Consider the following 17,009-nt stretch of genomic DNA (forward strand, 5'->3'; position numbering starts at 1 on the left):
AATTGTGGCTACAACTTTCCTGTAGGTTGCTATACCTGGATTTGCTTGGAATACTTTCATTCAGCCACCTCTATGAAGCATGCAAGTTGAAGTATCATTTTCATTATGATTTTTATGGAATTTGGTTACAAGTCTTTGCTACACTATATGCTTGTACTTTGAAGCTTTTCAACTTTTTCTAGCCTTGTAAGAGAGTAGACACTGCCCATTTTGGGTTAGACCCTCTCATGGCTACCTTCTTGAATATTGATAAGTTCAATGGTAAAGGCTTTCACACATGGCATATGAAAGTTAAGTTTGCATTGATGAGGGAAAACCTTGGGGGCTTGGATAGGGGAAGCATCAGTCCTCCATGATTGGGGAACTAATAGACTAACAATCCAGAATCGTGACACTGCAGTCAGGGTGAATGTGGGGACAGGACCCATAAAACCAATTATGCCTAGAGCATTGGATGACACATCTTCAACGACAATCTCAAGCAAATCAGCTCCCTTGCAATAGCATGCCATAGCGGATGATTCCCAAAGCAATGTCAATAACTGGATACAAACATTGGCAACCATCAATAACTGCCATTCATTAGACCCCATCTTCTCGCAGATAGATGCTAAGGTGCTACAGGTAGATCCTCCACTCACACATGAAGAACCACTCAATCTAGAGGTGCCATTCTTTATGGCTGACCTCGAGTGGGATAATGAACCTAAAGAGGGTACCCATACCAATGATGGTTTTGATTTTCTGTGGGACCTTGAGAATGAGGCTGAGAATCTAAAAATTGAAGATCAAATCTTTGACAATGACCTAGCCATTCTGCATGCCCTAATGGCACTCGAACTCCCAAAAATTAAACCTCCAAAGTTGAATAACAATAGAAGATCTCGCAAGAAAGCTGAAGGAGGAAATCGTAGAAAAGCCAAGGCCGAACACTTCAATGAATTCAAACGAGTCCAAACAAGAATCATCGAATTATATCTTGCAAAGCCAGCTCCCTCAAAATGAGAACCACCACCTTTTGAATGGTCCCCTGAGGGACTGGAAGGAGTACGCACAGCAAATGAACCCTTGGGAACACCTTACCAGTGGAAAAGTTACCCCACAGTTCCCAACGTAAGAAATTTTGGAAGTATAATCCACATGTGCAGATGAAGCTCGATCAAGAGACTTCAAAAAAAGAAATTCAAAAAGAGCCTAACAAATTGGTACATGAAACTATGCCACCCAGTACACATGGCACATGTCAGGCTAGTTCAACACCATCATAAGCCAATCTTTGAGAAGTGCCCGAGTACTTTAAAAAATTACACAAGTGGCAGTGTCCCCATAGTAATGCCAAGACCACTAAGAGAATCTGAAGTTCAAGAAATCGATAGCATTGGAGAAACTCCAATCTATGAGGGATAGGCAAAAACTCGCACAATAAATCTCGCCCTTGAAGGGGAGGAAGAAAAACTAGTTTTCATTGGGAAACAACTTTGACAAGAAGATGAAACCAAACTCAAAGCACTCCTAATGGAATATCGTGATTGCCTACCATGGTCATACAAAGAGATGAAAGGAATTTCACCAGAAGTGGAAATACACATGATACCTATAAGGGAAGGTGCCCACCCTAAGGTATGTGGACCTTATCTCACAAATCCTAAGTATGGCACCATGGTTTATGATGAGTTGGAAAAACTCTTAGATGCCAGATTCATCTATGAGATAGAGCACATTGATTGGGTTTCACCCAACATCATTGTGCCTAAACGCAACAAGAAGCTCAGAATATGCATAAACTTAAAGAATGTGAATGCTGCCACAATTAGAGATCACTATCCCCTACCCTTAATAGAAATGGTGTTGGAAAAGGTGGCAGGTTCTGAAATATATAGCTTCTTGGATGGCTTCCATGGCTATAACCAAGTGCAAATTGCTCTTAAAGACCAATCAAAAATAGCATTTGCTACAGAATGGGGTATTTTTGCATACAGAGTCATGCCATTTGGCCTTTGTAATGCCTTCCACATTCTAGCAAGTTCATGTTCACAGCTTTGAAGTCAGTTTTGAATAAGTTTTTGCAGGTGTTCTTGGATGATTTATGCATCTACTCGAACAAAAAAGACCACTTCAAATGTCTTGAAGTAGTACTAATCAAATGCAGGGAGTGTGGCATCCCCCTAAATCCAACAAAATGCCAATTCATGGTCACCCATGGAGTTGTATTCGGATTCATCGTTTCTCAACATGGGATTGCAAAACGGACATGGACAAAGTCAAAATCATCATGGAATTGCCTCCTCCTACAAATTCCAAAGGTGTATAGGTCTTTATGGGACATGCCAGCTATTACATAAGATTTATATTATGGTATGCCATGATAGCTAGACCACTTTACAAATTATTAGTGGAATTCTTATGGACAGAAGAGTGCAACCAAGCCTTTGAGCTTTTAAAGTGGCACCTAATCACAGTACCCATCCTTATATCTCCCAATTGAGATATTGAATTTCATGTTCATACTAATGGATCCAACTATGCAATTAGGAGTGTGCTTTGTCAACCTGGTGAACATAAGAAAGACTACCCATTCTACTTTTCCAGTCGACAACTCAATGATGCAGGGATCAACTATACCACCACAGAAAGAGAAGCCCTAGCAATGGTGTATAGTGTTAAGATATTTCGGCACTATCTACTACTAGCAAATGATTTTGTCTTCTACACCAACCATCAAGAATTGCTTTATCTTGTGAACCGTCCGTGTACAACAGGAACAATAACCAAATGGCTCCTCTTGCTTCAAGAATTCAACTTCAAAATAGTGGTCTGCCAAGGTGCCCAACACTACATTGCCGATCACATGTCTTGTGTCAAGTCGGGAGAAGAGGCCACTGGAGTAGAAGACGACTTCTTAGATGCCACACTATTTCAGATAGATGTTGTTCCACATTGGTGTGGAGATATCATTGGGTACTTAATGGCAGGAATACCACCCCCTGAAATGAAAGTAGTAGATGCCAGAAAACTAATTCTAAAGGTTGCACCCTATTAACTCACTGTAGGACAACTATACAAGATGGGCAAGGACCAAGTATTAAGAAGATGTGTAATCCCTCATGAGATCATGCCAATCCTGAGTGAAGTCCATGAAGGCATTGCAGAAGGACACTTCCAAGGGGAAGCCACAGCAAGAAAAGTCCTCCTCATAGGCTACTGGTGGCCAACACTTTGGGCAGATGCCTATGAATTCGCTAAAGGCTGTGATGTATGCCACTGGACTACTAAACCACAACACAAAGACTTCAATCCCCTAACAACAATGGTTGCACGAAAACCATTTGAAAAATGGGGGATTGACTTTGTGGGTCCCATCCATCCAGTAGCAAAGGGAACACAGGCATGCTACATCATTGTGGCCACTGTTTACTTTACCAAATGGGCTAAAGCTAAAGTAGTCAAAAAGGCAGATGCCAGAAGCACATCAAGATTCTTATATGAGAATGTGATCACCCGACTCGGATGCCCCATTGAAATTGTGTCAGATAGAGGCACAAATTTTGTTAGTGAGGTAATCCAAGAACTCTTGTCTGGCTTTATGGTAATCCATAGAAAAAGCACACCCTACTACCCCCAAGAGAATGGACAGACTGAATCCACCAACAAAATATTATGCATTATCCTCACCAAGGTAGTAGAACCACAGCGTTTTGATTTGGCAGAGAAACTGAATGCAGCCTTATGGGCATACAGAACCAGAGGGAGGAGGGAGGATGAGAAGCAAGACAGAGGAGGGGAGGGGAGAGGAGGAGGGAGGGAGAGGGAGAGGGAGGAACATGGAGGGAGGTGAAGAGAGAGGAGGGAGGGGGAGGGGAGGGAGATTCAAAATTTGAAAATTAATATTTCAAAAAGTGGCCCCCTCCCCTCACTAATGGCGGGAGAGGTGGGCTCAATTGTAGGCTTAACCCACCTAGGTTGGGCTAGTTAGGCCTCTTTGGGACCCTTAGAGCCCCTTGCATTAGCCACTACACATTCCCTAATCCATTCCATAGCTTAGATCACACTTCACAAAGAATTTCCACACACACCTGTGGTTTGGACATCTAGGGATATACAGAATCTAGAAGCCCTTCGAAGGAAGTATTTTTGGTCAAAAATGTAAAATTTCATAACAAATTACATCAAGTCTTGCCATGCATGTCAAGCGACGAAACCGCTTAGGTCCACACACTCCTATGGTTTGGACATCTAGGGATACCGAGAACTAGAAGCCCTTCGAAGTCATTATTTTTGGCCAAAAATGCAAATTTTCATTACAGATTACATCAAGTCTTGCCATGCATGTCAAGCGACCAAACCGCTTAGGTCCAAATCCCCAGGTTTCCTTCACAGCATCAAAGTCAATCAACCATTCGAGTCAGTAGCTTGGCATATCGTAGGTCCTTTCCTATAATCCTTTTTTGGAAATAAATACATTATAATTTTAACTGAATATCTAACAAAATGGTGTGAAGCACATGCAATCGTGTATCTTGGCAAATATCATCAAAAATTCCTGATGGAGAACATGATTGCCTGACACTCCTACGCTAGCAACAATCCTGCCAAACTAGGGGACCAATTTCAAGTCACAAGTGATGGATATCCTCGCAAAGTGTCTCGGCACGTCCATCTATGGTTTGCAAGCCCATACTACCATCAAACAGTAGAATTGATAGAAATACTGGTAAATATGATGAAACAAATGATAAAAGTGTACATCAACCCAAACCACAACAATTGGGACCAGATTCTCCCCTATATGCATGCATACTGAACAAGCATTCAAGATTCAACAAGGATAAGTTTGTTCTGCATACTCCATGGGTGAGACCCTCAGTTCCCACCGATCTTACTATACCTCCAAATTCAAGGAAAGTTTAAAGTAGTCGATCGGTACCACCATTTGCAAAAAGTACAACCAATCCTTAGATCAGCGATCCTCCACAATTTGAAGGTAGCTGAAATGTGGCAGCAATGGTTTTACAACGAATGGCAAGAAGACATTAAATACCAAGATGGAGACTTCGTATCAAAGTACTACTCGATCAAGAAGAAAGGCCTCTATGAAAGCTTCATGCATCAATGGATTGGCCCTTACAAAGTGTTGAAGAAAATCTGCATGTAGACATACAAGCTACAAAGATTGTCCAACAACCGAGTGACATGCACACATGTGTGGGGGGAGGTGTGATGTGGCATTGCTACACATGGACAATCAACATGTGGCATGTCTATCACATGGTCAGTCATCTCGATGGTTATAACTGATGAAGAAGAACAAGTGCAATAAGAGTTAGGGGGTCTCACCGTTGTTGGCAAACCTAGTTTGGTCCATATTCTGTGCATTTCACAATATGGTGGATACATGGAGATATAGGAGATTAGGTAGTGGTTTCCAATAGACGTGTCAATTCACATCTCGGTTGTGTGTTTATATGTAAAGGCAAGACTTCAATGAGTTTTACATTCCAACACCAACTAGAGACACAAATCATGATTGCCATTAGTGGGTAAAGGATTTATGTTTCTTCTAGGCTCAAACTTTGACACTCACCTACGAGTACATGTCTTCTTATTTGAGGACCAATTGTGTATCAATGAAATGGAACCAACCGACTACTAGCACGATGAATTACTTACCGATGTCTACTACTTTGTTACTTGGAACAAGTTTGGTTGCTACCAGATTTGAGAGTGGATACAGAATTGGCTAGAAATATTTATCTCATCATTAATTAGATACACAAAGACAAAGTCAATAGTACACCCCATAACTCATTCGATATACATGACCATTCAAAAAAATTGTATTCAACTATTTTGACGAAACTAATGATCCCTTTTGTCTCCCTTTTTAGCATCACATGGATCATTAAATTTTCCATCTAAGGTTCTATAAGGAAAGTCTCTATGATTCCAACATATTGTGTTTGGTAAGCACCCAACAACATTGAGGAGATTGTATTATTCATCCCGACACTTGCCCAGCTTCAACGCATGTCCTGGTTGTCAGTTATTGTGCCTAGAGAATATGAAGTAAACTTGTTGCTATATTCCATCCTCCAAAAGTTTGGATAATACTAATAGGGATCGAATCGTTACATTAGTCGTTTTGGAATTCTGACAAGAGAATAAACCAAGAGTCATGATGCTAATGATTAAAAGAAAATAAAAAATAGGCTTTAGAAAGCTAGGCTTTCACATGGTCTGTTTTTCAATAGAAGTGCAGGGCTCAGAGAAACAATGCAAATTCAGCTATGGCACCCCAGTACTTCGAAGCTATCATTCCATTTCAGCTAAAGCACTCCTTTGGAGTGTGCAACACACTTAGCTTGTAGTTTATCCTATCTTGGGAAAGCATAAGCTAAGCTACAATTTCTCCCTGTCGAACAACCCGAGCTATCAGGGCATGACAAGCGCATAGGCTGCTTCTGGTGAGACCCTTCTATTTCATCCTTCATATATATATTTTTCCTTCTTTCTTCTCATTCCATTTGCTTATATGTAGCTCCATACCGCATCGCCATGGCAATCTCTCTCTCTAGCCATATGAGTAGAGAGTAGATCTATTGCAACAAAGATTGTGAGTGTACATGCGCATTTTTTATCTAATGTAATTGGAAAATTCTAACAAATTTTTAATTTATTTCACGTGTTCTTGTCGCAATGCAGGTGTCCATCCAATGTGACCATTACATAGAATAAGAGTGCATGAACAACTCATCAAAGGTAACTTTTCACATCTAAACTACATAAAATTTCGTTGAAAGTAGAACAAAAAATAAAATCTTATGGAGAGGGGCACGCTTTCTTACATTTTAAATAACCCGAGAGAAATGTGCCACCTCTCCCCATATGTTACGTATAGATGTTCTTTTTTTGTTGTTTTACAACTTTCTTATTTTATAACTTTCTTACTTTTTTCACTTTCTTAATTTTTAAACTTTTTATTTTGGGTTTGTTTCTATAAACTTATGAGTTTATCCAACCAATCCTCTTATTTTTGTGCATGTTCTTCATGTTAAGCAAGCACTAGAGAATTGAAAGAAACAACCATGGTAAATGCAAAATTGACGGATGACAACACCAAAAATTATAATGATGATTACTTTCATATTATCGACAGACTAACAGCATGTTGAGCGAGCACTAGAGAATTTAAATAAATAACCATGGTAAATGCAAAATCAACAAAAGATTACACTAACAATGATAATGATGATCACTTTCATATTATCGAGAAGAGAACTCATGAGCACATGCAAGAAATCCCTTACTTGTATATTTGTTGGGCTTCAGTTTTCAAAAAGTGCTAATCTTTGTCCATCATGAAAAATAAGAGTACTACCCCTGATACTTGTAGGGAGGATTAGGTTCAATGGACCTAATGTCACCTCTCATCTCTAAAATTTCCTTACTTCTTTTTAAATATGCTATAATTAGATTGTGTTTCAAATCAGTATTATATGCAAAATAAAACTATATGCACTCTGAAACATTGAGTTAGAACGATGGTATCTGATATCATTGAGGTGAAAAGCTCAATCCTTAAGAGGACTGGTCATGCACTACTAGTTATATTTTAACATTATGATGTAAGCATATGTTGGAAGGTCTCATTGAATTTGAGCATGGTGTTTGAAAGAGCTTGTAGGTTTTTATAGGTCCAACTATTTGCACAAAATAGTAATTGGCAATCATCTTATTTATGTTACCATAGGGCATGTGACATTTAAAGTGGTTTGCATTGTTGCATTAGCATTGTGCATATGCAAGTGGAGATATATAAATACTTTCATAAATTGCACTTTATGTTTTGTAGGCAAGATATAACACACCACATTTTTATACCATTGCATTTTCACCTACATACAAAACTTTCCTTTGCTTCATATATAGCTTAATACATGAAAGAATTGAAGATAAAGTTAACATAATATTAAGAGGATATTGTCAATTTACAACAAGAGGATATTTTCACTTCACAACAATGTAAAATGTCTAAATTTTATATTGTGAAAGTAAAAAAATCAAAATAATAAACACTAATAGTTTTCATCAAGTAGATAAAATAAGAATAGATTAAAGCTTGAAATATGCATTGCATAATGAATAACAAAGACACATCTAATAGCTTGTAGACCTATGAGTCTTGTAGAGCTCATAACAACTCATAATTCATGCCTCTGTTATTTTTCCTAACATACCTCTATCTCGCCTAACATCTTTATCATGGCTCTATGACTATCTATAAACTCAATGGTGTGCAAGGAAAGGTAAGACTTGAAGAAAACACCATGTGGAGACCTTGGTGTAGCCATCCACTTATTTGAAGATTTGTAACTCATCTTGGATCATATAATTTGAATAAGTGGGTAACATGAGGAAGTGTGAAGATTGGCTATAGGAATTTCTCTGATCAATATTTCTAAATGGGTATTTTCATGAAAGTGGCTAACATCAACGTTATGTCCATGGCCATTTAGGCCTCTAGAATGATCATCTTGATCCCAACAGAATCACTCAAGAAGATAAAATGCAAACGTTTCTCACTTGGCCCTATGCTTGATTGATTATTCGATCATGTGACATCTATAAACATTAAACACATCTAGATCACAAAAAGTAACCTTGTACACAATGACATCAACTTCAAAAGACTCCCAGAATGCTTGGAGACATCATATTTAGTCCTCTAGAGATGCTATTTGATATGATAGTTTTTGAAAAATGGTCCCTTGTGACATGAGAGACATAGCTTGGGTTGCTAAATCCACTAGTTTCTTGAATGATTTTGGTATTAGCAAACATGTCTTCTTTTGTGCAAGCCATGTATTCAAGCTATATTTTCATGCTTCACTAGTGCGCTCTATGTTACTTTTAACCTCCCTCACTTGATAGAGATGGTTCTTATCAAACCAATCCCTTTTCTATGCAATATATCATTTATGTAAATCTATTGCATAAAGTCAAGAGAAATTTACATACTAATAGAAATAATTTCTTCCACCAAGTGATAAATATTGCAGTATGATACTAGTTGGCATTTTATGCTGCATGTCTATTAGTTGACTATTCTAGATAGACCCTAATCAACTAAGCAAATTATGTCTAGCAAAGTTAGAGAGAGAGCTTTTGCACGGCTCTCAAGGGTAGCAGATCACCCATGTAGTATCCTCGTAGTATCATCATCCACAAGCCCCACAATGAAGACTCTTATACTATCATTGCCAATCTTTGTCTTCTCTCTCTCAAGCATGATTGAGTTCCTCAATTAAGTCTCACTATACAAGAACAAAGTCCTACAAGTCCTATCTGCATTTCTTCAACCATTGAATTCTCAAAGTTCTTGTTGTTGAATTCTATCACCACTTCAAAATATGCTAAAATGCAAATGACATTCTCTTCATGAGACCCTTACTCAACTTGCACTACTTGACATTCATTCAAGCAAAAATTATGCATGGATTAATATCTTTTAGACCATTGAGAACTTCAAAACATGAAGAGTTTCATACAAAAATATCCACATCATATTTTTATATAGAACAAGTCAAACATATAAAAGATCAATGCAGGTCACCCACACTCTTGTTTTGAAGGCCTAATGTAATTTGAAATACCAATAACTATCATAACTTTAAAAAGTTTACTTTGAAACATTAAACATTACAAAAATTTTGGACTCAAAAAGTGGCCCTTTGGAGAATTGCTAAAATATTAGAGGCTTGGATAAGGGAATATGGTATCCATGAAGGAGATTATGCCATGTGGACTTCTTTGTAATAACAGAGGCTCCCCAAATCTAGGGGAAATTTTAATATTTTTTCAAAATACCCCAAAAAATGTCATTGGTTCTTCACAATAAAAAATAATCTTTGGTAGGCCTTCCCTGACCATGTCAGGCCTCCTTTTTTTCATCCAATGGAAAACTATCCCCTAGCTAGAACTATGCTCACATTTTCCATTTGGTTCAACCATTTGGCCGCCCAAACTTTGACTTCCTAACCAGCTCTTTCCCTATTCTCTCTCTTCGAAAACATTTCAAACATTCATTCCCACCACTTTCTAGCAGTAGCTGGTTTCAAAATATCTTCATTCCACTCTTGATTAGTCATTATCTCTCCTCGTTGCTCACGTTTTTCTTCCACACTCGAAAATCTCTCAGAGAAACTTCTTCCCAAGCTCTGTTCATCCCTCTTCTCTTCCATTCATTCTCTACTTATTTCACTCTCTTAAATTAGAAACCAAACTTGCGACCTAAATCTACTTGGAAGAAGTGGGAAAAATGGGTGTTCTATTGTTTTTTGTTCTTTTCGTACCTTTTTGGAGTATGAGAGTCAACTCTTGAAATTGGGACCTAAATCTTCTTAGAAGGAGAGAAAAACGGGTGTTCTATCATTTTTGGCTCTTTCTCTACCTTTTTGGAGTATAGACCAAAAGAAGGAACACATACTTTCCAGGTAATGAAGTGATTTCTCCTTGAAAGTTTTGTCTGTATTAAGTAGCTACATTTTTGTATCACACTTTGTCTATATGACAAAAGACAGGGAAGAGGGAGAGATTGAGGTAGATGATATTTAAAACTACAAGACGATTTTTGACATTTTTTTCTTCACTAGTATAGGAGGGATAGATAGAGCAAGGGAGAGAAAGAGAGAGAGAGAGAGAGAGAGAGAGAGAAAGAGAGAGACTTTAAATTATCTTCTTTTAATACAAATTTATAAATTTTCCTAATACCCAATCAATTTAAAGGTTTGCTAGATGTAGAAAATTATAAAGAGAGGAGGTATCAAATTCATTTCTAATTGTTTTAGTTGCATGACATTGGTGTTTCATTCCCTTGTATAAAATTTAGAGAGGCCTTTTAACGCTTGATGCGTCACTACTTGAAAGCCCTATAAATCACGAGTATCATCAAAAACCGTTATCTGTAAATCAGAGAGAGAGAGAGAGAGAGAGAGAGAGAGATTATTTTGACTGCTATGTTTGAGGGGATTAGTGAGGGAGAGAGACATAAAATAGTCATTTGTTTCTTCATTACTATAGGAGGTAGAGAGAGGGAGAAAGAGAGAGAGAGACAGATTTAAAACTGCTATGTTTTTTTATCTGTTTGAGGGGATGAGTGAGGGAGAGAGAGAGAGAGAGAAAATAGTTGTTTGTTTCTTTGCTAGTACAGGTGGGGTAGATAGAGGAAGGGAAAAGAGAGAGAGAGAGATTATATTTCAAACTGCTATGTTTTCTTCTATTGAGGGGATGATTGAGGAAGAGAGACAGAGATTGTATTTCAAACTGCTAGGTTTTAGAAGTATTTGAGAAAGGACGAAGAAAAAGAGATCGTAATCAAGAGTTTTGGGAGGGAAAGAGAGAGTGATATGATCTTGATAATGCTTTCTTTGTTTATGGAGAAACAAAGCAGGAAAAGAGCATATCTTAAATAAGTATTTCAAAATAGCTTGATGTTTGTTTGTGTGAGGGGTACCTTGGAAGATAGACTGAGAGAGAGAGAAGTAGTCTATGTTTTTTGAAATAATATTTTGTTTGTTTTTGTGAGAGGTTTAGTTAAAGGAGAGAGGGAAGCTAGAGAGAGAGAAGAGAACACGTAAATTTTGAGGGTCTATGGAAGTAGAAAGAGTAGAAAGAGCTAATTTTAATCATATGGTACAGGGGGAGAAACTATGGAAGTAGAAAATGATAGATATAGAAGTAGTTTACAGTCTGTTGTATCGAAGAATGTTAAGGATGAGCATGGGGAATGGATTCCTCAGCTCTATAGGAAATATTCTTGGATCACAATGCAACTTACTAATCGTGGGTGCTACAAAGTGGGTCGGAAGGATGCAATGGACATCTCCAACATTGGAAGGGAAGGATCTTATATTTTGAAATTTCTCCTGGCAGTAACATATTGACATAGGTATATATCCAGCATGTCTTTACCCATCCAAACATATACATGCATTTGAATGCAGGACTTCCATATTGTAGTCCCAATTACAAGTTTTTCAAATTGTACTAGTACTCCATTTGCATTTTAGAATGTTTGCATTTATTTGGGGACTTTGACACAACTGTCTTATGCCTTGTATTTGTTTTACATATTTATATCCATCTACTTTCAAAGAGTGGGAGCCTGCAGCATGCATAACTGGGGTGTTGCATGTCCTCCATGTTGAGATCGGGAATCTTAAGTATGAAGGTTGCACACCATCAAAATTAAAAAAGGGCGGGATCTTCTTCTATGACTCAATGTTCATTGTGCCAGATGAAGAAGGACAGTATGGTAGATTAGAATCTCTTCCCTTGCCCTCTTTTGATAGTCGAGAATGGCCGCTTCCAAGCATGGAGATAAGTGAATCATATAGAAATAGAATGTTCAATCATGTGAGAAATGCTATGAAGCCAACTACTTGTGGAAGAAATGCTAGGTTGAGTTGGTTTTTCCATTTCCATGCTTTGTTTATTTCTTTGCAAGTTGTAGGCAATTAAGGAAAGCAAAGATCACTTACACTTACAAGAGCTTAGAATTAAGCTATTTGACAATGGATGGACAACAAGAACATGTCATGTTGAAGATTTAGTACAATGTCAATTGAACACTTCAGATGTGACATTTCGGTGAGCACATCTTACAATTCTTGTTTGTATAAAAAATGATCAGGATAGTATGTATTAACAGATCCCAAATTTTGTAGGTATTTCATTGGAAGGCAAAATCTTTGCATGACTTTCACATATAAAAGGTTTAGATGGAAGAACCTGCAATGGGAAGCAATGGACTATGATCTACGTGATGGGACTCACATTATTGTTGTTGAGGTATCAATTTATCGGCAAGGACATCCTGATCTAATGTTGGAATTGGAAGAGGAGTGGACCATGCGATTTATCAGGGAAGAATTATAGTTGGGAAGAGCAAGCCCTCCCCAAGACTATTATTTTAGACTTGATAATCGCAAAGTTAGATATAGGGATGAGACAAGTATCCTTTGTAAGAATTGTTGCCCCCCCATACTCTAGAGATACTAGAGACATGATGGCACGTATTTTATAATATCCAATTTCTTGGATCCTTAGTGCTTCAACAATGCACTTGGCAATGAGGCATTGTTACATGTATGAATAGAAATCATAAATAATACAAAGTGTTGTTTCATTTATTGTTAATATTTTATTTATTAAGTTTGCACCTCTAGATTGATGGCTCTCTATGGTCTATGAATGATAAAGCGATAATTTTAAATCTGTGTGGATATTTGTATATCTGTATTGTGCAAGAGAGGACTTCTTAGAATGAGGCACAATGGCCTTCGAATCCTCACTTGCATCTGCCTTTTGCTTGCCCTCTTTCTTTTCTGCTTTCAACTTCCAACATTGCTTTTTAAGATGTCCCTTTTTGCCACAATGATCGCATTCAACATCCTTTTTGGAGTGGGACTTGCTCCTACCATTTCTGTCCTGACCCTTGCCTCTATTATTGGTTCGGCCACGTGCTTGCAATGCATTCCCTTTCCCACTTGAGTTGTTCTTTCAGATGGCACCCTCCACATCTGCCACATTTAAGAGAGGATTGGAGTTGCTTGTGGCTGTCCTGAAAGTGTCCCAAGATTCTGGCAATGAACCTAAGAGAATTACAGCCTGTACCTCCTCATCTAGTTTTAGCCCTTGTGCAAGCACTTGGCTGAATATGCTTTTAAACTCATTTATGTGTGCACTGGCTGATGTTCCCTCTTTCATCTCGAGACTTGTAAGCTTCTTGAGCCAATAAAACTTGCCTGTGGCACTCTTTTGAGAGTAAGTGTTCTCTAACAGCTGCCACATTGCCCATGCATTGGGCATATCCCGTATCCCAGGAAGAAGAGAATCCACAACTGATAGCATGAGTGTGAAACGCGTAAGCTCATCTATGTTGAGCCACTACTCATCACTAATGGCGGAGGGCTTGACACCCTTTTCCCTTATAGGGAGATGCTGACTCTTCTGCAACAAAACATTGTACACCTGGGTCCTCTAGATGTCATAGTTCTTAGCACCCTCAAGCTTTCGGATGTGGAGCAAAGATGAGCTCTCTCCTGATGAAGCCATATCAGCAAAAATAAAGTGTGTGACTCCCTGCAAGCACTTAGAAGTGCTCAGCAAAGTATCTCCAAAGCGTGGAAACACTCCCAGATAAATAACACCTCCCACTTGCTGCAGAAACGGTACAACAAGCTTTAATGACAATTATAGCACTTGAAAATGCGGTACAGTAGCAGGAAAGATCCACCAAAACTGTCCAAACAGTCCCCCAAACTATGGCAAACAATTCAGAACTGCAAATAGGCAAAAGCCCCTTCATTTGAACACTTTTGACGAGGATTTATGGCATGTACTTCCTGCTGCAGTTTGTCCAATGCACAATAACACCTCTATCTTCAAAAGCCCCTTGATTAGAGCTCAATTTCTGAACATGTGAGGCATGTACAACATCCAATAGCTTCCTCCTAAACGCATATGCATCCAAACCACAAAAGCCCTTTGAACGGCAAGTGCTATCCAAGCACAATAGGCATCAAAAGTGCTCTCAATGCATCAATAGCATACCCACTGGTGCAATCATAGTGTTATGTGACGAATGTCACGCAATATCACTGCCAAAGTGCCCAATGTGATAGGTACCTGCCAACCAACTCCCCAAGTGGACTATATTCACAAGGAGGGTCTAGAGAGCAAGTACCTTAAGAGTCAAGAGTTTTCGAAGTGTCACAAAATCACCGTTGGATGCTCACAAGGGTGTGCCACCACTACACAAACACGCCCTTCGAACCACATCGCAAATGGGATTTTCCAAGGCCCGTAACGAGGGCACTCTTCTTTCCCTCTTCCAACATCCCCAAAATGGCAATTCTAGACGTTGTTTCCCTAGATCTGCAGTGTTCTTCTCTTGGTCTTGCTGCGTTCAGGCTGCTCTATGCACCTGCGTTTGGGATGCTCTGCGCGTTCTTTTGCTCCATGCTGTTCTGTGTCGTCACGCTTCTGCATCTTCTCAGCGTTCGGTTGGAGTTGCTTCGCGTGTGGTTGTCGTCGGGTATTCGAGGGTTGTCGCCAAGTGTGCGGGGGGTGTGGGGGGTGTGAGCTCCCAGGCTCTGATACCAGTTGATGGAGTGAGTGGAGAGTGAGAGAGAGTAGACGAGAGTCAACAATGTGTGGGTGTGAAGAATGGATAATGGGCACACCACAACCCATGAGTTTTATTCATGTGTTAGGGTTAGGGTGGAACCGATTCAACGAACTGGTTTCACATTGTATACAAGCTATAAATGTTAAATAGGGCCTTTACACCCCAACAGGCGAGCAGCTCAAGGGTCCTGCATCCACAAGTGGTGGAGTAGGTCCATCAACAAGTGGTGAAGGAGATGACCTAAGCCTAGACTTGGAGCCTGAGGAGCATATTATTAACCTAACTAAGGAGCAAGTTGAAAGCGAGGTTATCTTATCTTTATATCTGACTCATGCATATCCATCCTCTACCTATAATCCAGATGAGGCAACAACCAAACACCTTGCTTCGGTTGATCCAATCAGGATTGAGGATGAGGAATACCTTACCCTATTGGAAGTGATGGAAGAAACCGGTCTTCGAGAGGATGAGGTGCTATGTCAACTCTCGAATGACACCTTTGATGATGTCATTGACTTTGATGCTCCAGCCAATCCAGTAATTGATGAGATTTCACGCTTTGATGACTCAAGCCTCACCGATCTGAAGGCAATCCAACTAACACAAAAAGCAATCGAGGATGCCGCACCAAAGTACAGCATGTCCGATGAGCAGTTCATGAATTTGCAGAGGGAATTGTTCAGGGAGAGAGATGAAGAAGCTGGCACCTCAGGCCAACATGAAGTTCAAGGCCCAACCACAAAAGGGAGTCCAATTGGACACTATATAGCTGACGCACTCCGCGATGAGGCTAAAAAGGTATGTAGCTTTGCCAACTTCATAATTCTAGGTTCCATTTTAGCAACAAAAATCATTGCTTTGTCTTCAATTGGTAGGGAATAAAAAATAGGGTTTAGGGTTTAGAGTACAAAACCAAACCAAATTTTATGATTTTAAACCAAGGACATCTTGGCAGTACCACTTGCCCTCGCCACTTCATTTGTGGAAACAATTATGGTTATGGTTTTGTAATATAGAAAAATAATATTTTAAAAAATTCATATTTGGGAGGCCACTGAGACATCAACAACCATGTGCATCATTTGTATGTAAAAAAATCCCCTGGAAGCCCTAAATCTGACATCGTGTGCAACTAGAGATCAATGCACGGGGTCTTTTTGCATACAAATGATGCACATGGTTGCTGATGTTAGAGTGGCCTTCCAAATATGATTTAGGGAATAAAAAATAGGGTTAAGGGTTTAGGGTACAAAACCCAACCAAAATTTATGATTTTAAACCCAGGACATCCTGCCACTGCCACTTGCCCCTACCACTCCATTTGTGGAAAAAATTAGAGTTTTGGTTTTGAAACATAGGGAAAATAACAGGTTCATGGTTTTTATTCAAGCCACATGGAATACAATTAGTTTTAGGGAATAAAAAATAGGGCTTAGGTTTTAGAGTACAAAACCCAACCAAATTTTATGATTTTAGTCCTAGGACATACCCTGCCACTTGCCCCTACCACTCCATTTGTGAAAACAATTAGGGTTATGCTTTTGTAATATAGAAAAATAATATTTTAAATTTTCATATTTGGGAGGCCACTGAGACACCAACAACCCTGTGCATCATTTTCATGCAAAAAAAACCCCTACAAGCCCTAAATCCGACATCGTGCGACTAGAGCCCAGTTTCTACTTGCATGGATTTTTTTTGCATACAATGATATGCAAGGATTACCAAAAAAGCGGGCGATAAAAAGTGAGTGAGCCAAAAAAAGCAAGCAATAAAAAACAATCAAAGATTTATAAATCCCCCATTTCAGTAGCAAAAAAAA

The sequence above is a fragment of the Dipteris shenzhenensis genome, chromosome 12, assembly GCF_047967505.1.
Source record: "Dipteris shenzhenensis isolate YYH24624 ecotype China chromosome 12, Dip_SZ_1.0, whole genome shotgun sequence".
NCBI classification, from domain to species: Eukaryota; Viridiplantae; Streptophyta; class Polypodiopsida; order Gleicheniales; family Dipteridaceae; genus Dipteris; species Dipteris shenzhenensis.